The sequence below is a fragment of the Lissotriton vulgaris genome, chromosome 3_2, assembly GCF_964263255.1.
Source record: "Lissotriton vulgaris chromosome 3_2, aLisVul1.2, whole genome shotgun sequence".
Taxonomy (NCBI): domain Eukaryota; kingdom Metazoa; phylum Chordata; class Amphibia; order Caudata; family Salamandridae; genus Lissotriton; species Lissotriton vulgaris.
In genome coordinates this window covers 121998752-122004751 of record NC_141690.1, presented here as the reverse complement: position 1 = coordinate 122004751, position 6000 = coordinate 121998752, and positions in this window count along the sequence as shown.

Here is a 6000-nt window from a genome sequence, read left to right as displayed (position 1 = left end):
CCCATACAATGGGCTTGAACTTCTCAACTCCCCACACACAGGCAATCATTTCTTTTTCAATAACAGAATATCTGAGCTCAACATCTCCCATTCTTCTTGAGGTAAAACCCACTGTAACTTCTTTGTGACCCACCATCTGTGACAAAACTGACCCCATGCCATAGGAACTGGCCTTCACCCTAACAAAAGTGTCACGACCTTCAACATAAGCTTGAAGAGCCAAGGGAAAGAACACATGCTATCCTTAATGGCTTGAAAAGTGGAGGCTTATGATTGGTTCTCAGAAAAAAACATCCTTCCCCATACAATGGGCTTGAACTTCTCAACTCCCCACACACAGGCAATCATTTCTTTTTCAATAACAGAATATCTGAGCTCAACATCTCCCATTCTTCTTGAGGTAAAACCCACTGTAACTTCTTTGTGACCCACCATCTGTGACAAAACTGACCCCATGCCATAGGAACTGGCCTTCACCCTAACAAAAGTGTCACGACCTTCAACATAAGCTTGAAGAGCCAAGGGAAAGAACACATGCTATCCTTAATGGCTTGAAAAGTGGAGGTCCAAATAAAGTCAGCACTTTTTCTAAGAATACCTCTGAAACATTCTGTCAACCTAGCAAGATATTTTATGAATTTTGCATAGAATTCACACAAGCCCATAAATGATTTAAGTTGCTCCTTATTGGTAGGATGAGGACCTGTTCAATAACGACATTATGTTCTTTAAGAGATGAGGTATGCACCAGAATGTCGTCTTGAAAAATAACAATGTTGGGAACATCCTTAAATATGTTGGTCATTACCTTTTGAAACACCAAAGCTGCAGAGGCCAATCCAAATGGCATGCGGCAAAATTGAAAAGTACCATCAGGTGTAACAAAAGCTGTCAAATGACAGGACCATTCATCTAGCATCACTTGATGATAAGCCACCCTTAAATCAAACTTAGAAAACCACTTGGATTGACCAACTGCAGTGATAAGATCGTCCATACGTGGTAGAGGAAAGCTTTCAACCAGATTGCATTGTTGAAAGACCTCAAATCCACATAAAGGCATAATTCGCCAGACTTCTTTTTCGCAAGGACAATGGGAGACAACCATAAGGTGGCATCCACCTTTTCAATGATCCCTGCATTTTGGTTAGTATAGTCGACAACTCATTTCTGATACTGTGAGGCACATTGCTTAGTTTGTGCTTAACAGAGGCAACCGCCTGTTTGACTTTGATAATATGAGAAAAAGTTTTGATGCACCCAATTTTCTCCTGGAATACATCTTCAAACGTGTTCTTCCACGGTACTTGAACATCTACAGTGTTAACTAAAGAAACAGGGTTTTTATGACCAGGTTGGATAATCATACCAAACTCCGCTTGATGAAACTATCCTAACACGTTGATACCTTTAAAGGCTACATACACTTTACCATGAATGGTTTTGCTCTCAAACTTGATATCAGCCCAGAAAAATCCACTAAATGTAATTCTGCCCCTTCAAACGCAGTGGTGATAACATCAGGGGGTAACAAGACCTTTTGAGACCAAGAGTCCTTGTATTTATTAATGAAAATGGTGGTATTCCTTGCCCCATAATCAATAAGTAGTGGAATGCCACAACCATCAATTTCAATATGCACCAAAGGATCAGCAATAACACCAGTGGCTTGAACATTATTGATTTCAACACATTCTATACACAGCATCAGTTCCACAACCTTTTTTTGAACTATATCTTGATCATTGTACATTGTGGAATCTTGAACATATCTTACAGGAAAGCATTTGCCACCACTGCAAACTTTGCCAAAGTGTCCTACTTTCTTAAATTTGAAACATTCTTCAGACACAGCTGGACAGTTTTTTAATATTAGAGACATGAGTGAATGAACCAAATCCAAAACATTGTAATCTAGAGAAACTGCGTATGTTAGTTTTACCACCTCTAACCACGTTATCCCCTGAACTTGCACCTTTGGAATTGGAACCATTTACAGTTGAAGGTGTGGTGGCCGAATTGACAAGAGCAACTCCAGTAACAGGTAAATCAGTCTCAAATTGGTTAGCATCAAGTTGTGAAGTTTTGCTACATCAATAGCGTCATCTAAAGATGGATTCTTGCAAGAGAAGAATCTTTGTTGGATTTTTTTAGAATAGCATCTGGATACAATTTGATCACTGATGAACTGAGATGTAAAACCTTCAAAATCACAATACCCAGCCAACATTTTAAAAGCAGTCGCATAGGAAACAATAGATTCATTAGGGGCCTGAACAAGTGTAAAAAACTTGTGTCTGTGTACCACCAAATTGACTTTACCCTCAAAGTAATTACTTCATTATTTCACAGCCAAATGGAATTCATCCAGGTCTTCACTATCTTGACCTGTGTACTCTGGTAATTGATCAAACACAATCTGACCTTCCACCCCTAGATAATAGTATAACAACATTCATTTTCTGTCAGCTTTAAACGTAAAACCATCAAAAGCACCTAAATATGCATTGAATGATCTATACCATAACTGCCACTTTAAAGGTGGTTCACAAGGGTCTTGTAGGAATGGACTAGAAGGAGTGACAGTTTGCATAATGGTACCAGCAAATGTGCCCACACAGTACAGGTAAATAATGTCCAAAAAGAACGGAAGACCTGCAAATAAAACATGGGTTAGTAATAGTAAGCGCAAGAACAGAAGCAAAGAGGAAGAAAAAACAAGAAGAAGAGAAGCAAGGATACATGAGGACTGAGGGAAAGAGTAGTAGGAATAGTGCAGAACTGTAATAAAAACAAGTGCATAGTAATAACAGCAGAAGAGTGCATATAAGGCTGTGATGTACACCAGTACAGAATAATAAAGTTTTCTTATTCTACATCCTAGTACAGTAATCGTTGATGTCCAAATGGAGTGCCACTGAGCCGGAAAACAAAGGAAGAGAGTCCGACCCAACTCGCTGACAGACAGTTGTCCGGAGGATTATAAGAAGCAGTATGGTTCTGGACCCAAAGAGAAGAAGCTGTCAGGACAAGCAGGTAAGCTGGAATGCCGGCAGAAACGTAGTAAAGATGCCAAGTGCGAGGCAACAAGGCAACAACGCGCAGAGGAGCAACTGAGGCAGACCGCAGGATGCCACACAGCACAGAGCAAACAAGGCAGACTGCGAGATACAGAACGGCGTGACAAGCATGGAGGCACAGGAATCTGGAGAAGACGCAATGGCAACACCAGCAGTGGAGTGTGTGATCGCGGTGCCCGGACCCAGGTCCCTCAAATAAACTAATCAGTACCTAGAATCCAATCTCCACAGGAAAAGGAGAAGAAAAAAGAAAGAACTTGCAGAGGAAAAACCAACAAAGCAGCGATGACAACAGCCGCAGCAATGGCAGTTCCAACAGCTGCAGCAATGTCAGCGATGGCAGTTCCTCCAACAGTTCCTCCATGAAGATAACGGGGCTCAATCCCATCCCATCCTAATCGCCACTTGTACAGACTGGAATGCGACAAGGAAGTATCTTTTCATTAGGTTTATTTGAGCACAAGAGATTCAGTCCTGAGAGCCCAGGAAACAGCCAGCAACTGCCCATCAAAACGAACAACAATAGTCTTGGAACACAGTGACACAAAGGTCGGGAACCATGACACCAGGTTCAAACCACCCTAATATAAGATACAGTAATAAACATAATACAGATAATATTCACAAAGTGAATAAATACAGCACACCACAGGACCTTTTGTTGACATCATAGTGTCACATCATGCTGGAGTGTCATGAACTGCTTGACAGGCCTGCAGAGGTTTTTCATATGAATTTAAGGCATATTTAAAGAAGAGTAACAGAATGCCTTCAAAACAGTTTGTCTGTATCCGATGTCCAGTTGCTGAAAGCTCAGCTGTGTCCAACCAGACGTCTGTCTCTGAGTTTATTGGGGTTACAGGGTCTTCATAAAACTAGATTTTAGTTTTAGATGTGGAAGGACACTAGGATTATCATAGTATACTCCCCACACACAACCCCATCCCTCAGAACCCAAGTTTAGTGTAGACGTAGACTTTGACAATCTCGAAAATGCCCAAAATTACTAGGGTTAGCCCCATGAACCTTTACCTTATTGGTTAGGGTATCCCCAGAGGTTACACCCACTCACTAGCTTGTGCCAGGCATAAATGTGGCATCTCCAGGCACCCCCTTCAAAACACTCCTGGACCTGAGGACGGTCAAAGAGGACTGACCCTGCTGTTTGCAACCTGAGAAGTGCGTTTGAGGTCTGGACCTAATCTCTCTCTTGTACCCAGGACTAAGAGGTGGACTCCCAAAGTCATAAGGCTGATCTCCAGTTCAAGCTAAATGAATACAACAAGCTCCAAGAGAACTTTCCTGCAACTGCCTAGATGATTAGTTGCACAGGACCTGGACTGGACTCTGCCTGCCACCTTCTCTGAGTGCTTCGTCTGAAGTCCTGGGGGCTTTAGAAGTGTACTTCTGTGGCGGATTGGGACCCAAAGGACTGAGCCAGAAGGTAAAATCTTTGACCAGGATAAACCTGGTTGGTGTATCTGACCCGCCCTCTAACGTGGTCAGTGCCAAATTGTGCTTAAATCCAGTTCTACCTTGACCATTGACTACGATTGGCACTCTGTGCTTCTTGGCCCCATTTCTAACTAAAACTTTAGAAATTCATATTTCCAGTTCCCCTTATTTGACTTTTGCAACTTTGGTGTTCTTTTGTTTATTAAATTTTACTCATTTTGGAATTTCTTTAGCTGTTTTGCTTTTAGACTTCATAACTGTTTTAGTACTGCAAACACACTTGACACATTACATCTAAGTTAAGCCTGTCTGTTCTGTGCCATAGCTATCAGAGAGTTGAGCTTTCTGGATTCATATATGAAAGCTCAGAAGAGGGTTTTAGAACAGCAAATGATATGTTGAAACAATGTTCACACTTATTTCAACAAAATGTTGTCATTTAAAAATATTATAAAAGAGAAAATCCCCTATTTTGGAAATTTTCGCAGACAGATATAAAGTAATTCATAAAGTATGGCATCTCTTCCAGGGGAACAGTAGCAGAACACAATACCTTGAATAGTGACCACATTACTAATGGAAGTAACGTCTGTATTGCTCCTTCAACAAGCAAAACCGGAAAGGGGGAGGGGGTGATCAGAGATCTCAAAAGAGAACAAGAAAAAAATAGAAGCCAAAATGTAGAAGGAGGCCATCTCTGCCCAAGTAAGCCTGCATGCTCTGCCTTACGTTTCCTCTGAAACCTTCTCCCTGTTTTACAGCATAACATACATATGTATGAATGAGGAGATGAAGTGGTAGAAGGGCCCATTGAATGAAGCAGGGTGGGAGAACCCACAGGGGAAATATTACTATCAGTGATATGCACTTTTATTTACACTGTCAACGCACTTCATTCAAACTGTTGGAGGGTTTTAGGCAGAGAAATATATCTGGGAGATAGCAATAACCAAAAGTTCAATGATTCAGTGAAATATGTTCTACAGCAAGTCAAAACTGACTCCAATATAGGTTGATGTTCAAGGTAGAGTACATACACGAGGCAAAGAGAATAACACAACCGCCTGGCTTACGGATCACCCGCGTCCATGTAAAAGAGACAATGCGGCTTTTGTGTGTGAGATAACACTCCTGTATAAGGTACAGGAAGTGCTCATTTCCTCTTCACCTTAGTTGGGACTGCTATAAGCAAGAAGTTACAAGAGCACACAGATTTAGTCCACTCTAAAATAAAAATAAAAAACATATAAGACTCGAAAAATCTAGAATATGGAGAGTCCGCTCTGCTTCTAGGTATCAGTAGGAGGAATATTCATATAGGAATCAGACGAAAAACACGCCAGTCAAATACCATTTTTTATATGTGAAGTGTCGTATGGAGTTACTCTGCACATGACCACTCCAGTTCACAAAGTCCTTCAGTAGATGCCTACCAAAAAGAATGCCTTCCATCTCAGAGGAGGCA